The sequence below is a fragment of the Bos taurus genome, chromosome 2 (assembly GCF_002263795.3).
Source record: "Bos taurus isolate L1 Dominette 01449 registration number 42190680 breed Hereford chromosome 2, ARS-UCD2.0, whole genome shotgun sequence".
NCBI classification, from domain to species: Eukaryota; Metazoa; Chordata; class Mammalia; order Artiodactyla; family Bovidae; genus Bos; species Bos taurus.
The window spans coordinates 122,158,530-122,180,826 of NC_037329.1; the positions used below are offsets into that span (position 1 = coordinate 122,158,530).

Below are 22,297 nucleotides of genomic sequence, written 5' to 3' on the forward strand. Positions count from 1 at the left end.
TGCCCTCCTTCAATTCAGCATTACTTTCACTAAAGAGAGCTCCCTGGGGAACAGTAAACTTGGTGTTATCACCAGCAAACATCTTAGAAAGCAGGTTGTGTCTTCCGGTGCCTATTTACGGAAACATTCCCACACCTTGCTTGGTGTTTCCAGGAATTCCTGATCTTCCCAGCCAGGAAGAGCAACAAGAAAGTCTTGAAAAGTACAAGAGGTTCTTCTGTGGCTGCAAGCACATTGAATACTTTTACCTTTTAATTCCTCAGCAGAAAGTAATAAAATCCTAAAGGCTGAGTTAAAAACCAATCTGTTAGAGTCCCTCTTAAGAGCTAGGTTCTCAGGGGGAAATACTGTGATGTGACCTTAGTGGTTGTAATGGGTTGAATGGAGCCCCCCACCCACAAAGATATGCCCAAATCCTAAACCCTGAAATCTGTGGCTGGAAACTTACTTGAAAAAAGTCTTTTCAGATAAATTAAAGATCTTGAGATAGATAATCCTGAATGTCTAGAGGGGTTGGGGTGTGCTAAATCCACTGACAATTTCCTTATAAGAAACACACAGAAGAGGAGGAAGTAATGTGACCATGGATGCAGAGGTTGGAGTGATGGGGCCACAAGTCAAGAGACACCTGGAGCCCCCAGAAGCTCAGTTCAGTTCAGTCTCTCAGTCGTGTCCGACTCTTTGTGACCCCATGGACTGCAGCACGCCAAGCTTCCCTGTCCATCACTAACTCCCAGAGCTTGCTCACACTCATGCCCATTGAGTCGATGACGCCATCCAACCATCTCATCCTCTGTCGTCTCTTTCTCCTCCTGCCTTCAATCTTTCCCAGCATCAGGGTCTTATCCAATGAGTCAGTTCTTCACATCAGGTGGCCAAAGTATTGGAGTTTCAGCTTCAGCATCAGTCCTTCCAATGAATACTCCTTTAGGATGTCCTGGTTTGATCTTCTCGCAGTCCAAGGGACTCTCAAGAGTCTTCTCCAACACCACAGTTCAAAAGTATCCAGAAGCTGGAAGAGGCAAGAAGCATATTCTCCCCTTGAGCCTTCAGAGAGAGACTAGCTCAGCCAAAACCTTGATTTTGAACTTCTGGCCTCCAGACTGTGAGAAATTGCATTTCTGTTTTAAGCAGTCAAATCTGCGGCAGTTTGTGCCAGCAGCCTTAGGAAACTAATACAGTGGTCTAGGCTCTGTGAGGCCTGAGATGGTGTGTCAACCTGAACGTGCCAAATTCAGGGCTGTTTGCAGATGGAGCCAGCACCAAGCAGCTTGTGTTGGCAAAAGCAGAACAAACTGGCTCAGACGGCATCGACGTTTATCAAGAAATGGCTCAAACGCTCATCGGCAGTGATAGAGCGTAACGTCAAGGTTCAGAGCACAGACTCGGCGGCCAGATGGAGTAGGTTCAAATCCTGGATCTGCCTCTCAGTGAGCTGGAAACCTGGGGCAGGTTTCTGAAGTTCTCTGTGCCTCAGTTTCTCCACGCGTGACATGAGGACGCTGGGGACTTTCCTGGTGAACCAGAGGTTAAGAATTCCCCTTCAATGCAGGGGGCGTGAGTTTGATCCCTGGTTTGGGAACATGCCTCGGGGCAACTAAGCCCACACACCGCAACTAGAGAGCCTGGGTGCTACAACTAGAGAAAAAGCCTGCAGGCAGCAACGAAGACCCAGTGCAGCAAAAATAAAAATAAAGAAGCAAATGTGTTCCAGAAAAAGAAAGAAGAACACTAATGACAGTCCCCACCTGTGCAGTAGTTGTGAGAATTACGACTTCATGTAAAGCCCTTTTAATCGACCGTGCTGACATATCACAAGTGTGAGAAGAGTGTCTGCTATTATTATGATAACCCAAATCAAAACAGCCACAGATGAGCTCAGAACAGACAAATAGATGCAAACATGCTTATGCCGATGTAAAGTGAGTCAAACCAGCTAAAACTAGCTGAAACTACTGTAAACCTGCTCCAGCCTCATGGGTCAAGCCATAGGAAAACTAGATGAAAGGAGTCAAACCGGATTAGAGTGGTCTGAAATCTGCACACGTGTTTGCCTACGTGAGGGGGTCTCTGTTCTCTGCGTCAGCTTAGACGGTGACAAACAGCCCCACGCATGAGAGTGATTGATGCTCAGGCAGAGACTGTCTGAGAGACACCAAGACACAGTTCCCTGTCGGAAGCGTGACCAACGTGTGCTGAAAGAAACACTCACGTGACTTCTCAGAGGCCATGCCTCAGATGTTAGGAACCAACCTCATGCTATTTAGACAAAAGACCGGATAGCTTGCCCCCGGATCCCTAGGGAAACTCCAGGACAAGAAGTATAGTCAGAGTCCACGGGGAACTAGAAGGTTGTCAGAACCCAAGGCCGCTCTCTCCCTGGCTCAGGAAGGGGAGGTAACTCCCTCAAGGCCTAGTGAGCCGCAGGATGAGGGCGGGAGACCCTGGGGAAGAAGAGAGTTCCAGGTGAGAGATCAAAGATTCAAGGCCTTTGTGGTTCCTCACGCTGTGGTCACAGGGGCCTTCGCTGGCTCCGCGCCACCCCAGGGGTGCTCTGTCTTGCTTGTCACTGTCTCCTGCTGGAGGGGGCAGATGTTGGGGAGACTCCTGGATAGGGGATCTGGGGAGCTGGAGCCTCGAAACTCAAGACTGGGTGAGCAGCAGCCCTTCTGTAGTAACAAGCAGAGGAGATAAGGAGAGACCCCAAGAAGGCTCCATGGGATGACATGGCTGCTCGGACACAGATGGGCTGGGGCAGAGAGAGCTCAAGGGTGCGGGTGGGAGTCAGGGGCCTTCGGTCCCAGTCCTGGTTCTGCCTCTGACATATGCTCTGTGACCTTGAACAAGTCGCCACTCTGTCTGGGACTTACCAACCCGTATCTGAAGTGAGAGAGAACCCTCCATAGTGACTGAGGTCCCTAAACTCATGCAAAAGAGAGAGAGGATGCATTCAGTCCAAACTTCCCACTTGCAACTGAAGATATGGAGACTAGATGGAGGAATTGAGCCACAGCTACACGGTGAGTGATCAGGTCTACTCACTATGTGCTCGATAAACTCCTTCTGCAAGGAATGCCCTTTCCAGCCAGCACGACTACCAAGAGCACCTTCTAAGGGGCAGGAGTGCGGGGTGGGGGGTGGGGGTCACTTGACGTGGTTTATTTTATGTAATCCTCCAACAGCCCTCTGAGGTATGATCATCCCCATTTTACAGATGGGAAAACTGAATCCCAGAACATGACTTGCTCAGACACAGCTATTTGAATCCCTGTCTCTAGTTCCCCTAGGCAGAAGGGAGATGGAGGACCCTATGTCAGAGGTCAAGGGTGTTGTGGAGGACATGCCCCAGAATCAACTTTTGGGGGCAAAGCAAGGGAGCAGGCTCAGGCCCACAAAGAAGCTGGGGGGAGGGTAGCACCCTACTGACTCATTTTATTTATTTATTTGGCCACACTGTGCAGCTTGTGGGATCTTAATTCCCTGATCAGGGACTGAGGCTGGGCCCTCGGCAGTGAGAGTGTAGACTTCTAACCACTGGACAGCCAGGTAATTCCCTCTCTGGCTCATTTTAAAGCAATTAGTTTTATTTGATTTTTCATTAATACATCCTCATGGTTCCAAAAATGTGTATAAAAAGCATACAGTAAAAAGTCTCGCCTGGGGACTTCCCTGGTGGTCCAGTGGTTAGTACTTCACACTTCCGATGTGAGGTGGGCAGCAATTTGATCCCTGGTTGGGGACCTCAGATCCCACGTGCTGCTCAGTGCGGCCAAATAGAAATAAATAAATAAATTTAAAATAAACAAATGTTCTATCACTAACAAAAGTCTCCCTTGGACACATGTGCCTCATTTGCCCTGTTCTGATTCCTCGTCCCCACCCCTACAAGTCACTACTTTTTATTAGTATCTGAGGTTTTCTTGCAGAGTTACTTTGTTGTGCTGTGTTAAGTCACTTCAGTCGTGTCCAACTCTGCGACCCTATGGAACATAGCTGGCCAGGCTCCTCTGTCCATGGGATTCTCCAGGCAAGAATACTGGAGTGGGGTTGCCATTTCCTACTCCAGCACAGTTACTTTATGCACCTACAAAAATGAATATATGTTCATAACACCCTTTCTGCATAAAACATAACAAACTACATATGCTGGGAGATTTTAATTTTAATTTTAATCAGCCAGTAGAGCTCCACTTTTCTTTTTATCACTGTCTGATACTCAACTGTAGATTGAAATAATCCATTTAATCAATTTGAGTCCTTTCTAATTTCTCTCTTTTTTGGTATTACAGTAATGCTGCAATAAATAATCATGTACATACTTTGTTCAATATATGTACAAGTATATTTGCAGAATTAATTCCCAGCAGTGGATGGCTAGGTTGAAGGTACTGTATTCATTTTCTGTGGCTGCATACCAAAGTATCACAAACTCAGCAGCTTAAAATAACACCCTGAGTATCTGTAGGGCAGTCCTGCATGATGTAGCTGGGTCTCCTGCTCAGGATGGAGTCAAGGTGTTGGCAAGGCTTAGTTCTTATTTGGAGCCTCAGGGGGCAGACCCGCTTCCACGCTCACCCCAGTCATTGGCAGAACTTGCTTCCTTGTGGTCTCTGGTTTCTCACCGGCAAACAGCTGAGGGCGCTCCTCAGCTCCTAGAGGACACCTACATACTCTGCCACGTGACTTTCTCTGAATGGTACAGTTCATCCTTCTCCTGCTTCAAATCTCGGACTTCTGCTTCTGAGACCAGCTGGAGAAAACTTTCTGCACTTAACAGGTTCAGCTGATCAGGTCCAGCCCCCTAGGAAGAAAGTTCTGCCAATGACAGGAGTGAGCGAGAAAGTTGATTTGCCCCCTGAGGCTCCAAATGAGAGCCAAGCCTTACCAATACCTTGATTCCATCCTGAGCCCCCTCCACTGACTTGGGACCTTACATCTGCAAAATCTCTGTTTTAAAAAAATCTATATTTATTTTTTTAAAGAATGTTTAAAATGTGGACCATATTTTTTAAAGTCTTTATTGAATTTGCTACAATATTGCTTCTGTTTTATGTTTTGGTTTTTGGGTAATCAGGCATGTGGGAGCTTGGGTCCCTGAACCCACCCCTCTGCACTGGAAGGCAAAGTCTTAACCACTGGATGCCAGGAAAGTCCCTGAAAAATCTCTTTTGCCATATAAAGGAACATAATCATTGAGTCCATATTTTCATCATATTTACAGATTCTGCTCACATGCAAAGGATCACACAAAGTTGAAAGCCAAGAAGGATCACCTTAGAATCCAGTCTAACACCAGGGTATTGGCAAAATTGGATAGATAATGCCATCTTGTCCCCCAAGGGATGTCCCCTCCCCTAGCAATGATGAGTGTGCCTGCTTTTCCACGGTGTCACCTAAACAATGATATCAAACTTGGGGATTTCTGCCAATCTGATGGGTGAAAATGGAATCTCGGTGTATTTTTAATCTCTGGTAGACTTCGCATGAATAAGGTTGAGGATTTCTTCAAAAGCTTAAAAGTCATTTACGTTTCTTATTTGCTAATGGCTTCTGGTTTTGCGTCATATAAAGGTCTTTCAAACTCCAAAGTTAATCAGAAACCCTTCTATGTTTTCTTCTGCCGTTTTTATGGTTTCGTAATGTATCCACTGGTTCATGGAACTGGAAGCTTTTCTTGTCATTTTCTCAGCGGTGAGCACCTAGCTGGATCCTGAAAGGCTTGGGGTCTGGGTAGAGACTTGAGCTGCCAGTGGAGCCCTCTAGGTGCTGGGCTCCAATCCCCTTCAGCTCTGCCAGAAGTCTCAGCCAGCAGACCCTCCACCTTCCTCCCTCCAGCGCGCCTGTGTCCTGGGCTGGCACAGGGGGCCCAGAGTTGAGGCGGTCCCTGCCCTGTCTGAGAAGTGAGATGAGCACATGGCCAGACCAGGATTCAAGATACAGAACCAAGGCTATGGGCTTAGGGGAGGGAGAGGGGGATTCTGGTGGGAGTGTTTAGGAGAATCCAGGGAAGAGCTGGCATCTGAGTTGAGCATTAAAAATGAGGAGAAATGGTAGTATCGGGGGAAGGAGAACAGCAGGAGCCAAACAGGGAGGTGGAAAAATCAGCCTGAAATCTAGCCTGGAGAGGATGATTTAGTGAACCATGAAGTCCTCCAGGGTAGAGGCAGGGGATGACTTATCTCTGTGCACCAGCCACAGTTTGTCAAATGAAACGAAGCAGAAGGGACACAGGGCTTTGGATCCCAGGCAAAATCATTTTCCCTTTTGATAGTGAGAAGCAAAGACCTCCAAAAAGAAACCCTTGGCCATGATGTCATCTCAGAACCTGAGCGCTCTCTGCACACAACTGCCCCCTTGTGGCTGATCTGGGAACTCTCCGTGCCTAGCCTCAGGTGTCAGCTCTACGCTGAGCCAATTCACTAACTGAGGGTGCAGAGCCGGCTGAGTGGGTCTCAGAGGATTGAAAAACTATGGGATTCTGTCCTGAGTCCAGTAGGCTCTCAGAGACCATCTGGTCTGACTTCTTCATTACATACAGAGAAACCAAGTATCCAAGAGAGTACTGCTAGGTCGTGGGTGGAGAGATTACCAGACTTGGTATAAGTCTGCAGGCTGGCTCCACTTCTAACTGGTTGTAAGGTCCCAGGAAAGTGGCCCTACCCCACTGACCCGCAGTTTCCATCTCTGTCAAATGGAGTCTGGGGCCTGGCAGAATTCCCTTTTATGGTCATATCAGGCTAAGTCACTCAGATCAACTCACCCCTTGGAAACAATGAAAAATGCTGGTAAATTAGTGTATCCAGAGGGTTACAGAGTTACCAGAAAAAACACTGAAGGGAAAACAAAAATTTTGACAGAGAAACCAAACAGGAAAGTCTTTTTTCCCGATTCTGGCCACTCTGGGCTGTTGTTTTGCTGACTGTCTTGGACCAGGGGCACAAATAAAGTTAGAGTACATAGTGAAAGATCATATAGAAAACCTTCCCCACAACAAGCTGGGAATCCCCAAAGCCACGCTCCTAGAAGGAAGTCAGCCCTAGTGTGGACTTGCAGCCCCAGCTTATATGTGTTGGATGATCAAGTCTTGAACATAGATTGAGGTATCCCCAGACTGTGATTCCAGCCCCCCGAAAAAGCAAGTGAAGATCTTCTTTGGAGGGAGGGTTGATTAAATCTAGACTCGAAGGAGTTAAGTGTGTAGATTATAACCTCTAGCTGCTGCTAAGTCACTTCAGTCGTGTCCGACTCTGTGCAACCCCATAGATGGCAGCCCACCAGGCTCCCCCATCCCTGGGATTTTCAAGGCAAGAACACTGGAGTGGGTTGCCATTTCCTTCTCCAATGCAAGAAAGTGAAAAGTGAAAGTGAAGTCACTCAGTCATGTCTGACTCTTAGCGACCCCATGGACTGCAGCCTACCAGGCTCCTCCGTCCATGGGATTTTCCAGGCAAGAGTACCATTGGAGTGGGTTGCTATTGCCTTCTCCAAGGATAAACAGTAAAACAATAAAGACAGTACAATTTCCAGGTCAGTTTAGGGAAGTGGAAGTCCCCTCTGGGTGCAGGTCTACTAACCAAATACCTATGCAGATTAACACCAGACAGTGTGTGGGCTTTAAGGCAAGAAGTACTATTAGGATACTACTCAATATCAAAACAAACAAACAAACAAACAACCCAATCAAAAAAAAAAAAAAAGGGCAGAATATATAAACAGACATTTCTCCAAAGAAGACATACAGGTGGCTAACAGGAACATGAAAGATGCCCAACATCGCTAATTATTAGAGAAACGCAAATCAAAACTACAATGAGGTATCACTTCACATCAGTCAGAATGGCTTTCATTAGAAAGTCTACAAATAATGGGCTTCCCTGGTAGCTAAATTGTGAAGAGTATGCTTTCCAATGCAGGAGACACAGGTTCAATTCCTGGTCCAGAAGGATCCCACATGTCACAGAGCAACTAAGCCTGTGTTCCACAACTACTGAGCCTGTGCTCTAGAGCCCGGGAGCCACAGCTATGGAAGCCCACAAGACCTAGATCCCAGGCTCCGCAACAAGAGAAGCCATCACAATGAGCTGCCCATGGACCGCAACTAGAGTAGCCCTCGCTCACCACAACTAGAGAAAAGCCCGTGCAGCAACGAAGATGCAGCACAGCCAAAAATTTTTAAAAAAGTAAATAAAATTATTTTTAAAATCTATAAATAATAAATGCTGGGGAAGGTGTGGAGAGAAAGGAACTCGCCTACGCTATTGGTGGGAATGTAAATTGGTACAGTCATTATGGAAAACAGTATGGAAGTTCCTTAAAAAACTAAAAATAGAGTTGCCGTGAAAGTTGCTTAGTCATGTTCAACTCTTTGTGACCCCATGGTCTATACAGTCCATGGAATTCTCCAGGCCAGAATACTGGAATGGGTAGCTTTTCCATTCTCCAGGGGATCTTCCCAACCTAGGGATCAAACCCAGGTCTCCCACATTGCAGGCAGAGTCTTTACCAGCTGAGCCACAAGGGAAGTTCAAGAATACTGGTGTGAGTAACTATCCCTTCTCCAGTGGATCTTCCTGACCCAGGAATCGAACTGGGGTCTCCTGCATTGCAGGAGGATCCTTTACCAGCTGAGCCACAAGGGAAGCCTAAGAGTTGCCATATGATCCTCCATTTCCACTCCTGGGCATATACCCAGAGAAAACTATAATTTGAAAAGATACATGCATCCTGTTGTTCATTGCAGCACTACTTAAAATAGCCAAGACATGGAGGCAACCAAAATGCCCATCGACAGATGAATGGATGAAGAAGATGTGGTACATATATACAATGGAATATTACTCAGCCACAAAAAAGAGTGAAATAATGCCATGTGCAGCAACACAGATGGACCCGGAGATTACCATATTAAGTGGGGCAGAGAAAGACAAATACATACGATATCATGAAGTCTAAAAAATGCAAATGAACTCATTTATAAAATAGAAATAGACCTTCTGACATACAGATGCAATAGACATGAGCTTGATCCTCGGGCTGGGAAGATCTCCTGGAGTAGGAAATGGCAACCTACTCCAGTATTCTTGCCTGGACAATTCCATGGACAGAGGAGCTACAGTCCATGGGGTTGCAAAGAGTCAGACACAGCTGAGCAACCGAGCATGCGTGCACTATTGTATATAAAATAGATAACCAAGAAAGATCTACTGTACAGCACAGGGAACTATACTCAATGTTTTAAATAACCTATAAGGCATAAGAATCTGAAAAAAAGAATATATCTGAATATAAAAGAACACATCTGAATCATTGTGCTATACACCTGAAACGAACACATTGTAAATCAACTGTACTTCAATTAAAAAAAAAAAAAAAGACGTGCTATTAGGAATAGAGGGGACCACTGTACAAATAATAAATAATAAATTGAACAGGCATTCCACAAAAGAGGAAAACCAAATCATTGATAATATGAAAAAGTGCTCATCCTTACACATAATTTTAAAATGCAAATTAAGACCACAATAAGATGCTACTACACACTTATCATAATAGGATAATATCATATTGGGATAAGTTACAATTTGAACAATATCATCTATTGGAGATTACTAGATATACAGAGGCAGGAAAATATGATTGGTAGTCAAGAGAAAAAATAGAAAATAGTGTCAGAACCACAATGATCCATATACCAGAGTTAATAAACAAAAACTTTAAAATAACTTTGATAATATGCTAGATAACATGAAGAAAAAAAGATTGAAAAAGTGGATATACAATAAAGATTGTCAATAGAGAAGTAGAATGTATTTTTAAAAACTAAATATTCTAAAACAGATATACAACACATGAAGTTAAGAATTTATTTGATATATTTAACAACAACAAAAAAGAGTACAGCATAAGGATAAAAGACAAGATTAGAAAACTTGAAAACAATTCAATAGAAAACATCCAAGCTGAAACAGAAGAAAAAAAAAAAAAACAGGAACACAGCATAACAAATTCTAACATTTATATAATTAGAATCCCAGAACAGAAGAAAAGAGATTTGGGACAGAAGCAATATTTGAAGATACTTCAAATGACTTATTATTTTTCCAAAACTGTTGAAAGATATCAACCCACAAATCCAAGAAGCTTAGTAAAACCCTTTCTTTCACTAAAGAAAGCCACACTTAGACGTGTTCAACAGCTGAAAACTGAGACAAAGAAACATCACAAAAGCAGCTAAATATAAGACACTATCTTTAAAGCCCAACAATAAGACTGGTGCCTACATTTCAACAGAAACTATAAATCTAAAAGAAAATGGAATGACATTTTAAAAGGTCAGAAATGGAATAATAATAATAAAACCAACACTGCTAATCTAGAATTCTATACCAAGGAGGGATAATTTTTTTTTTTTTTAAGAATTAACAGGAACCAAAGACATTTGTACAAAAAAAAGTTGACAAAATGTGCTGCTGACCAAATTGTACCACAAGAAATATTAAAAGAAAAATTTCAGGCTGAAGTAAAATGACTCCAGATGAAAGAGCAGACCTTCAGAAAGTAATGCAGAGCACTGGCAAGGAGAAATGTGTGGGTAAACATTCAGAAATTGACGAAACAGTGATAGAAATGTCTTGGAGGGCTTGTAGTGTTTACAGAAGCAAAATATACAACATAGCACAAAAGCTGGAAGGGAGTTAAAGGAGCTGAGCTGTTGTAAGTTTCTTGTATTGTTAAAACAGCGGTAAATATATTAATTTAATACGCCAATGAGCCTGCAATATTGTGATATGGGCTGAATGTTTGTGTCTCTCCCTCCCCACCTCCTCCCATTCATACAATGAAACTTTAATCTCCAAAGTGATGGTATTTGGAGATGTGGCCTTTAGGAAGTAGTTGGGTTATGAGGATAGAGTCCTCGTGGGATTAGTGCTCTTTTGAGAAGAGGGTAAGAGAGCTTGCTTCCTCTCTCTGCCATGTTAAGACAAAGCAGGAAGACTGCCATGTGCAAACCAGGAAAAGGACTCTCACCAGACCCTAATCATCTGGGGTCCTGACCCCGGACTTTCCAGCCACCCGAACTGTGAGTAATACATTTCTATTGTTTATGTCCATCGCTTTATGGTATTTTGTTACAGTAGCTTGAACTAAGACATATAATAATATGTCAAAGACGCATATTTAAATCTCTAAAGTAACCACTGCAAGGATTTTGTAAAACTGTGTAGCTAGAACCTAATAAAGGAAAAGCATGAAATAATAAAAGCTAGATGATTATCCAAAAGAAGAAAATAGTGGGTGAGTACATGAACAAGGAACAGATGAGATAGAAAATGAACAGCAAATGGTTGCTTAAATTATAAATCCAACTATATCCAAATATAATCCAACTATATCCAAATGGTTGCTTAAATTATAAATCCAACTATATCAGTAGTTACATTAAATATACAGGGTTAAAACAAACTGACTAAAAGACACGTAACACTAGAGTGGGTTTTTTAAAAGCCCAATTGTGTTTCATTTATAAGAGACACTTTTAAAATATAAAAACACAGAAACAAGAGGGTCAAAAAAGATATACCACTCAAACACTACTTTTTTAAAAAGTAGTGTCACTATATTAATACCAGGTAAAATAAGCTTAAGACAAAAGGTATTACTAGAGATAAAGACAGATGTTTTATAACAATAAAAGTCCAATTAGAGGCTTCCCTGGTGGTTCAGTGGTAAAGAATTCGCCTGCCAATACACCACAGCTATTCAGCCTGTGCTCTGGAGCTGCAGCTACTGAGTTCATGTGCTGCAGCTGCTGAAGCCCACACTTCCTAGAGCCCGTGCTCCGCAACAAAAGCCACTGCAATGAGAAGCCTGTGCACTGCAGCTAAGGAGTAGCCCCCACTAGCTGCAGCTAGAAGAAAGCCTGCATGAGCAGCAGCAAAGACCCAGCACAGCCATAAGTAAATAGATAAATAAAGAAAATTATTTTTAAAAGTCCAATTCAATAGGAAGATATAACAATTCTAAATTTGTATGTACCAAATAACACAGGTTAAAACTATATAAAGCAGAGACTTCCCTGGTAGTCCAGTGGCTAAGACTCTGCGCTCCGAATGCAGGGGGCCTGGATTCTATCCCTGGTCAGGGAACTAGATCCCCCAGGCTGCAACTAGAAGATTCTGCATGCCGCAACGAAGATCAGAGATCCCAAATGCTGTATCTAAGACCTGGTGCAGCCAAATTAATTAGTTAGAAAAACACATAAAAATTGTTGAGACTAAAAGAGAACTAGACAAACATACAACCACAGCTGGAGATTTCAAAATACTTTTTTCAGAAGCTCAATCAAAAAAAAAAAAAAATCAGCAATGGTACAGATGATTCAATGTTGTTCACCAGTTTGATTCAGTTGAGACATAGGATATATATGCAGAACACATTTCATGAAAGAAGATATACCAATGGCCAAAGAGCACATGAAAATGTGTTCAACATCACTGATTGTTAGGAAACTCCAAATTGAAACCACAATGAAACAACATTTTACACCACTTGAAGAGCTAAAATAAGATCAACATACTAAATCCTGCTGAGGATTCAGAGCAACTAGGACTTTCATACATTGCTGAGGAGAGTATAAGTAAGTTCACCACTTCAGAAGACTGCTTAATAGCTTCTTAGAAAATCCCAGCTATTAATAGTTACCCAAGATATCGGGGCTGATTTCAGATCTAGGGTGGGAAATGTACAAGATGAGAGAAACATAGTCATGAGCCCCTGATGATGAACACACATCACCTGTAAAAGCAGGCTTGTCAGAAATAGAAATGCAAATCTGATTAGTTTCTGGATCCAATGACCAATTAACAGGAAATTCCAAGAAAAGAGGAATGTGCTACCTCCACCATGGAGATATAATTAGCAATGATAGCGGGAAACTCTGTAAGACAAATAATCTGGTTTCATTAGTAAATAAATCGCAAGAAGAAAAAAGATGGAAAGAGAACCAAGGATTAAAAAAACTAATGACACATTAAAATAAAAACCAGGCAAAGTGAAAGGCTGCTGGGGGTGGAGATGGGAAGTGATAAGGAGGAGATGTGTGGAGAGTTCTGGGGTGGGGGGGCAAAATTTTGCCTTCAGACAGGTGTGGTGGTCATACAGGAGTTTGCCTAATTATGGTTCATTAATCTGTACATTTGTTTTATGTGGTTTTTTTGTATTCGTGTTGTATTTTGCCATTAAAAAAAAGGTTTAAGAAAATCATTCAGAGATGTGGGTGCAGGTTTTTAGGCTTCAGCTCCCAGAGATTCTGCATCTCTGAATGAAGCTTCCTAAACCACCACCTATTAGAAAGCTTCAGATGTTTTTACGTAACCATCATTCCAAGATGCATTTTAAGGAACATTGGTGAAGGAACTGGGGAGCCAGGGACAGATTTCACAGCAGAACAGGCTGAGTTTTTGCTTTAGAAAGATCCCTCCGCCACATGGAGTATGGGCTGGAGGAGTCTGGAGTCTGACTCACAAGGTCAGAAGTGATGGCAAAGTTCTGGCAATCAGAGCAATGGCCTTTGGAGATGGGACTGGATGTAGAGTTGAGAAATGTTACAGAGGCAGAACTTCAAAAAGCATTTCCAAATTCTTCAGTTCAGTCACTCAGTCGTGTCCCACTCTTTGAGACCCCATGAACTGCAGCACACCAGGCCTCCCTGTCCATCACCAACTCCCAGAGCTTGCTCAAATTCATGTCCACCGAGTTGGTGATGCCATCCAACCATCTCATCCTCTGTTCTCCCCTTCTCCTCCATCTTCAATCTTTCCCAGCATCAGGATCTTTTCCAATGAACCAGCTCTTCACATTAGGTGGCCAAAGCATTGGAGTTTCAGCTTCAACATCTTCCAATGGATATTCAGGACTGATCTTCTTTAGGATTGACTGGTTGGATCTCCTTGCTGCCCAAGAGTCTCTCAAGAGTCTTCTCCAGCACCACAGTTCAAAAGCATCAATTCTTTGGCACTTAGCTTTCTTTATGGTCCAACTCTCACATACATGACTACTGGAAAAACCATAGCTTTGACTATACGGACCTTTGTTGGCAAAGTGATGTCTCTGCTTTTTAATCTCTGCTGTCTAGCTTTGTCATAGCTTTTCTTCCAAGGAGCAAACGTCTTCTAACTTCATGGCTGCAGTCACCATCTGCAGTGATTTGGGAGCCCAAGAAAATTAAATCTGCCACTGTTTCCATTTTTTCCCCATCTATTTGCCATGAAGTGATAGGATCAGATGCTATTATCTTAGTTTTTTGAATGTTGAGTTTTAAGCCAGCTTTTTCATTCTCCTCTATCACTTTCATCAAGAGGCTCATCAAGAGGTTCCTCTTTGCTTTCTGCTATGAGGATGGTATCATCTGCATATCTGAGGCTGTTGATAGTTCTCCTGGCAGTCTTGATTCCAGCTTGTAATTCATCCAGCCTGGCATTTCACATGATGTACTCTGCATATAAGTTAAATAAGCAGGGCGACAATATACAGCCTTGATGTATATGGTTCCCAATTTTGAACTATTTTGTTGTTCCATGTCTGGTTCTGTTTCTTCTTGACCTGCATACAGATCTCTCAGAAGGTGTGGTATCTAAGGTGATCTGGTATTCCCATCTCTTTAAGAATTTTCCACAGCTTGTTGTGATCCACAGTCAAAGGCTTTAGAGTAGTCAGTGAAGCAGAAGTAGACATTTTTTCTGGAATTCTCTTGCTATTTCTATGATTTAACAGATGTTGACAATTTGGTTCCTGGTTCCTTTGCCTTTTCTGAATCCAGCTTGAACATCTGGAAGTTCTCGGTTCATGTACTGCTGAAACCTGGCTTGGAGAATTTTGAGTATTACTTTGCTAGCATGGAATGATTGCAGTTGTGTGGTAGTTTGACTATTCTTTGACACTGTCCTTCTTTGGGATTGGAATGAAACTGACTTTTTCTAGAATCCCAGGTAATTCTCAGGAATTCCAGGAGTCATACATTGTTCTGTATTTTCCTCAACACTTCATGTGTTTTGGAAGAATAATGATTGACCGTAATAAAAAATAGTGAAAATTTTCTTGAGAGATTGTTATACTAAACATTTCAGGAAAATCCCTGGCAGTGCAGTGGTTAGGACATTGTGCCTTCACTGCTGAGGGCTGAGGGTTTGGGTTCAACCCCTGGCCAAAGAACTAAGATTCCCACAAGCCCGGCATAGCAGCCAAAAGTAAAAATTCAGAGGTTTTCTGTTTAAAAAATCATGATTGCAGATGCATGGTTTATTATTATTATGAGGCAGTGTATGACAGGATGGTATATAGTAATCCCCCTCCTCCCTTATCTACGGTTTTGCTTTCCACAGTCTCAGTTACCCGTAGTCAACCATGGTCCAAAAATATTAAATGGGAAATATCAGAAACAGTTCATAAGTTTCTAAACTATTACATGCATTTATGTATTTCATTAATTTTTGGCTTCACCACATGGCATGTAAGACCTTAGTTCCCTGGCCAGGATCAAACCCATGTCCCCTGTATTGGCAGCATAGACTCTTAAGCACTGGGCCATCAGGGAAGTCCAATGTTTTATGTTTTAAATTGAGTGCCAGTCTGAGAAGTGTGATGAAATCTCTAGCCATCCAACTCCATCCCAACAGAGACATGAATCATCCCGCTGTCAGCATAATCTGCCTGTGAGTCATTCAGTAGCCATCAGTTACCAGACTGACGGTCTTGGTATCTGGGTGTTTGTGTTCAGATAACCTTTATTTTATTTAATAAGGGCCACAAAGCCCAAGAGTAGTGATGCTGGCAATTCAGATATACCAAACAGAAGCCATCAAGTGCTTCCTTTAAGTTCTAAACTTATAGAAAAAATGTGGAGGCTGCTAAGATCTATAGTAAGAACAAATTTTCTCTTCATGAAATGGTGAGGAAGGAAAAAGAAATTCATGCTAGTATTGCTGTCTTGCCTCCAAGTGCAAAAGTTACTGCCATGGTGCAAGGAAAGTTAAGATGGAAAAGGCATTAAATTTGAGCAATAAGATGTTTTGAGAAAGAGAGAGACCACATTCACATAACTTTCATTACAGTATGTAATTATAATTGTTTTATTTAGTTGGTGTTAATCTATTGCACTTATTTTATAAAATAAACTTTAGCGTAGGTATGTATGTATATGGAAAACCACAGTACGCTCTGTAGTTTCAGGCATCCACTGGGGGTCTTCTAACCTATCACCGCCTTGGATAAGGGAGACTACTATATTCAAAAACATGTAACAATGACCTCTACCACATATAGACACTTGATCATTTAAAAAAACATTAAAAAGGGGGAAACATTAACCCAACATAAATGCCAAATAAAGGTCATTTTAAAAATTGAGTGATATCACAAATGTTCATGTTGATTTATGGCAAAAACCATCACAGTATTATAATTAGCCCCCAATAAAGTAAGTAAATTAATTTTAAAAAATTATAAATAGATAAACAATAAGGTCCTACTGCATAGCACAGGGAACTGTATTCAATATAATATAATGAAAAATAATATATATATGTACAACTGAATCACTTTGCTGTACACCAGAACATTGTAAATACTCTATACTTAAATAAATAAGTAAAAATAAATAAAAGACAAAAAAATAGAAGAGTCTTGAAAATTTAAAATGCAATATTAATTGCCCTTGATCTTTGTTTTTATGATAAATATTTCTGGTATGGAAGAACTGATTTCATTTGCACTGATGTTGGTTGAACTGAGTGTCTTGCCTCATGTTGGGTATTAGGTACATGTTGCTTCCTATAACTTTCCTCTTTTTAAGGATGCACTATTTTGCTTTACAAAGAACTATAGCCTAGAGCAAATATTCAAACACTGGAAAATACCAGCTGACATAATTGGGTTCAGTTCAGTTCAGTCAGTCACTCATGTCCGACTCTTTGTAACCCCATAACTGGGTAGTATTAGAGTAACATGTAATGGCACCCCACTCCAGTACTCTTGCCTGGAAAATCCTATGGGTGGAGGAGCCTGGTGGGCTACAGTCCATGGGGTCGCTAAGAGTCGGACACGACTGAGCAACTTCACTTTCACTTTTCACTCTCATGCATTGGAGAAGAAATGGCAACCCATTCCAGTGTTCTTGCCTTGAGAATCCCGGGGACGGGGGAGCCTGGTGGGCTTCCATCTATGGGGTCGCACAGAGTCGGACACGACTGAAGCGACTTAGCAGCAGAGTAACATGGCGAAATTATCAAATTAGGGACTTGTTCCCAGATAGCTCAGTAGGTAAAGAATCAGCTTGCAATTCAGGAGACCCCAGTTTGATTCCTGGGTTGGGAAGATCTGCTGGAGAAGAGATAGGCTACCCACTCCAGTACTCTGGCCTGGAGAATTCCATGGACTTTATAGTCCATGGGGTCGCAAAGAGTCGGACACGACTGAATGACTTTCACTTCACTTTGCTTCCAAAACTTATTATTTCTTGGAACACTAATCATAGGATTTGAATAAAGCTTACTCATATAATATATATAAAAACATAAATATTCATTTTATTTGCAAGAATGGCTCACAGATTAGCAGCAGACAGGTCCACAAACACATATTTATAACATGGCAAAAGCTACTCGCGAAACTGATGACATCTCCAATTCTCTCCCACGTGCTCCTGTTCCAGATCCCAGAAATGTTGATCTTGACCTTTGACTCTGAGTGTCAATATTCCCTGCTCTAACTTTTAACATGTCAGTGAACGTGAAGTCGTTCAGTCATGTCCGACTCTTTGCAACCCCATGGACTGTAGCCTACCAGGCTCCTCCATCCATGGGATTTTCCAGGCAAGAATATTGGAGTGGGCGGCCATTTCCTTCTCCAGGAGATCTTCTCAACTCAGAGATTGAACCCAGGTTTCCCGCATTGGAGGCAGATGCTTTACCCTTTGAGCCACCAGGGAAGTCAGGGAAGTCAGGGAAGTCTGACATGTCAGTGGGTTCCTTCAAACCAGAAACTTCTGTATGTTTGCTAAGCTTTGATTTCCACAGGAGAATATTCATAGCTTTTCCTACCACCAGCGATTAGTATCATACAACCCAAGAGAGGAGAGAGTTTCCAGGAGGGAGGGGACAGCTGTGTGAGTTGGATGGGTGTTGATCAAGGCTGTGAACTGGCTGAGAGAAGGTCAATGGCATGCACCTCCCTGCTAGAAAGTCCTGCTATGACCTCTAGACTTTCTACACAGATAGCTGTGGGCTGGGGCGTTGGTGGGCTCCTCCTGTTCTGGACCGCCCACACCTTTCACAGCCTCCGAGCCTTTGTAGAGCTGTTCCTTCTTCCTGCAGCATCTTTCCCGAACCACCCCAGTCATCAGGTCTCTCTTCAAACGTCACCTCCCACCACCCTCTCCAGTCACTGTCCTTTAATTCCTTCTCACCATCCTCCAGAGTCTAGCATTGGTTTATTTATTTGGTTGGTTCCTGTCCTCCCCCTTCCTCACCTCCACCCTCCATGGATGTCAGGTCTACAAGAGCAATGATGTCTGCTCAATTCCCAGAATCTAAAACAGTGCCTGGCACAGAGGAGGTGTTCAGTGAATACTTATTGACTCCATGGAGCAGGCAGGTTCAGACAGCTTTTTAAAGCCACCTCTTCGGACTTCTCTCTCCTCGTTTGTCAAAGAGGGAAGGGAACTCCTCTAAAAGGCATTGTTATTCCCATAAACCGAATCCTTAGCTGAGCAAACGCCTTGTAGGTTTCTGGTCAGATGCAACACTGACTGTGGCCAGTGGGTGGAAGCAAATCACTATGGCTGAACCACAACAAAGCCTGGGCCACTCGGCGCTCAGAACACCTGAAATTTAATCTCCCAACAGCCAAGCTTGTTATATATATAATACATATATATAATACGTATATATACGTATGTGTGTATCTTTGAGAAGCATATATGTATATGTATATATATATTTGAGAAGCAAGACTTTCTTAAACATAGTGTGCTCATCCCTGTGGCCCTAAAGGAAAAACACTGAACCGCTTTTGAGGTCAAATCCCAGTTCTGTCATTTACCAGCTAGGTGGCCCCAGGGTTCACTTCTCTAAAGAGGGGGTATTATTTGCTCACTGGGTCATTATGAGTCTCCAGCAGGTAAAGGCTGTGGAAGGCAGCATGTGGGCTCAGGAAAAGGCTTTGAAGACTGCAGGTGGAGCCTGGACCTGCAGAGACCCCCCTGCCCCCACCAGGAGCACCTCATTCTCTAAGCTGTCTCCACCTGCCTAGCTCTCTTCCTTCCCAATGACCCCCCCTCATTCTGCACCCACAGAGCAGGTGCCCATGTGCTGAAGACAAAACACACTGCACGGCGGGCCTCTACATGGACCCCCACAAACCTCGAGTGGGCACCTGCACTGGCACTGCCACCCATTTCACAGATCCATTCATCCTTCCACACTTTTGTTCCTTTTCCACTCCGCCCCTCTCCTGAGAACACCAGGACCCTCTCCTGCCTCCTTGCTCCCACCATGTTCTTGCTTCTTAATCCGCTAAGAAAGAAACCACCAGTAGATTTCCATGTTCTCCCAGTGACCTGCCTGTCCCTGTGGAGGCACTGAAGGAGTTCCCATCTAGGCGCACCCCGCCTCAGTTCCCCCACCCTGCCCCAGAGCACAGGACACTAATCCCTCCCATCCACCCAAGGATGTTGCTTTGCCACTGTCGCCTCTCTTTCTGCGTCTTAATTATCTTGCCTTCTGTCAGTCATCCCTGTGAGCCTACAAAGAAGCTGTAATATCTCTCATCTTAAACCTTCCTTGACCTACAGGCACCTCTTCCAGCAACCCTCCCATTTCCTGCTCCTCTTACAGCACAACTAACTTCCTGGAAGAGGTGCCCACACCCCATCCTCTCTGGACCCCACTTCCACCAACCTTCCTAGGCGTTAAAATCCGCTGGTGAAGATCAGCGATGACCTCCGTCTCTCCGATGTCGTTCTCAGCCCTCACCTCACCCACTCTGGGGAGTCCTGGGCACAGAGCTGAGGGCTGCCATCCGGGAACGTTTCTCCTCTCAGTTCCCAGGACTTGTGTCATCTCTCTGCATATTTACTTCCTGGCTGAGCTGGCAAGCCCTAGGGGTGGAAAGTCCAACCAGTGTGGACCACACCCCATGGACAGTCATATCTGCCCTCCCGACCTCTGCCCTGAAACCTGATGCTTATATCTGGAAGTTGAATCGGCTTCTCATATATTACTTTTCCAAAAGGGAACTCTCCATTTTAATCCCTCCTAACCCGCTTCTCAAAGAAAGGCAATGCCAAAGAATGCTCAAACTACCGCACAATTGCACTCATCTCACACGCTAGTAAAGTAATGCTCAAAATTCTCCAAGCCAGGCTTCAGCAATACGTGAACCGTGAACTTCCAAATGTTCAAGCTGGTTTTAGAAAAGGCAGAGGAATCAGAGATCAAATTGCCAACATCCGCTGGATCATGGAAAAAGCAAGAGAGTTCCAGAAAAACTTGTATTTCTGCCTTATTGACTATGCCAAAGCCTTTGACTGTGTGGATCACAATAAACTGTGGAAAATTCTGAAAGAGATGGGAATACCAGACCACCTGACCTGCCTCTTGAGAAATCTGTATGCAGGTCAGGAAGCAACAGTTAGAACTGGACATGGAACAACAGACTGGGTCCAAATAGAAAAAGGAGTTCGTCAAGGCTGTATATTGTCACCCTGCTTATTTAACTTATATGCAGAGTACATCATGAGAAATGCTGGACTGGAAGAAACACAAGCTGGAATCAAGATTGCTGGGAGAAATATCAATAACCTCAGATATGCAGATGACACCACCCTTATGGCAGAAAGTGAAGAGGAAATAAAAACCCTCTTGATGAAAGTGAAAGAGGAGAGTGAAAAAGTTGGCTTAAAGCTCAACATTCAGAAAACGAAGATCATGGCATCTGATCCCATCACTTCATGGGAAATAGATGGGGAAACAGTGGAAACAGTGTCAGAGTTTATTTTTTGGGGCTCCAAAATCACTACAGATGGTGACTGCAGCCGTGAAATTAAAAGACGCTTACTCCTTGGAAGGAAAGTTATGACCAACCTAGATAGCATATTCAAAAGCAGAGACATTACTTTGCCAACAAAGGTCCGTCTAGTCAAGGCTATGGTTTTTCCAGTGGTCATGTATGGATGTGAGAGTTGGACTGTGAAGAAGGCTGAGCGCTGAAGAATTGATGATTTTGAACTGTGGTGTTGGAGAAGACTCTTGAGAGTCCCTTTTACTGCAAGGAGCTCTAACCAGTCCATTCTGAAGGAGATCAGCCCTGGGATTACTTTGGAAGGAATGATGCTAAAGCTGAAACTCCAGTACTTTGGCCACCTCATGCGAAGGGTTGACTCATTGGAAAGGACTCTGATGCTGGGAGGGATTGGGGGCAGGAGGAGAAGGGGATGACAGAGGATGAGATGGCTGGATGGCATCACTGACTCAATGGACGTGAGTCTGAGTGAACTCCAGGAGTTGGTGATGGACAGGGAGGCCTGGCGTGCTGCGATTCATGGGGTCGCAAAGAATCGGACATGACTGAATGACTGAACCTGCTTCTCCTCCCTCCCTGCATCCCCATCTGTGTACCACAGCCACAGCCCAAAGCCCTGGAGTTGTCCTGGACGCCTCTCTTTGCCTCTTACCCCACCTCTGACCCCTTCAGAAAGTTCTCCCCTCTTGACCTTTGCAGTCCACGCTGAACCTGGTGCAGCTTACCACCTGTACTGTGACCACTGTCACTTCCCAGGACTGGCAGGCGCCCCTCAACTTCTCTCTGCATCCTGTCACACTATTCACCTGCCCAAACCTGCCAGGGCCTCCCCAGCCCCTTCCCCACCTTCTCCGCCTCAGAGCAAAGTCAGATCCCTGACTCACCTGAAGCTTGAGATCAGCCCCCAGTCCTCCTCCTGCCTCAACTGCCAACACCTCCCCTCACTCACTGTGCTCACCCACACGGGCTTCTTGCCTGTGAGGGAACACTGTCAGTCCCTGGCCTTGGACTTGCTGTTTCCAGTGCCTGGAACTCTCTGACTCAGGTAAGCACAAGCTCCCTTCAGATCTCTGCTCACCTGCTATGTCCTCAGAGAGGCCTCCCGAGACCCCACTATCTAAAACAGCACTGTCTTCAATCGCTCATTGGCCCCTTGCTTGCTTTATTTTTCTTCACAGCCCTTATTGCTTCCACTTCATTTTATTAGATTTAGGGCTTTGTT

General features: G+C 43.7%; 1 protein-coding gene across 1 annotated transcript in view; it reads right to left on the bottom strand.

Moving 5' to 3' along the window:
* The window catches only part of TINAGL1 (tubulointerstitial nephritis antigen like 1), a 35,951-nt gene extending 15,829 nt beyond the window's left edge, over nt 1-20,122 (bottom strand). The window contains exon 1 of the mRNA XM_059879449.1: nt 19,953-20,122. The gene's annotated coding sequence lies outside the window, so the exon portion shown is untranslated. The remainder of the gene's footprint in view (nt 1-19,952) is intronic.
* Nucleotides 20,123-22,297: the final 2,175 nt, after the last annotated feature.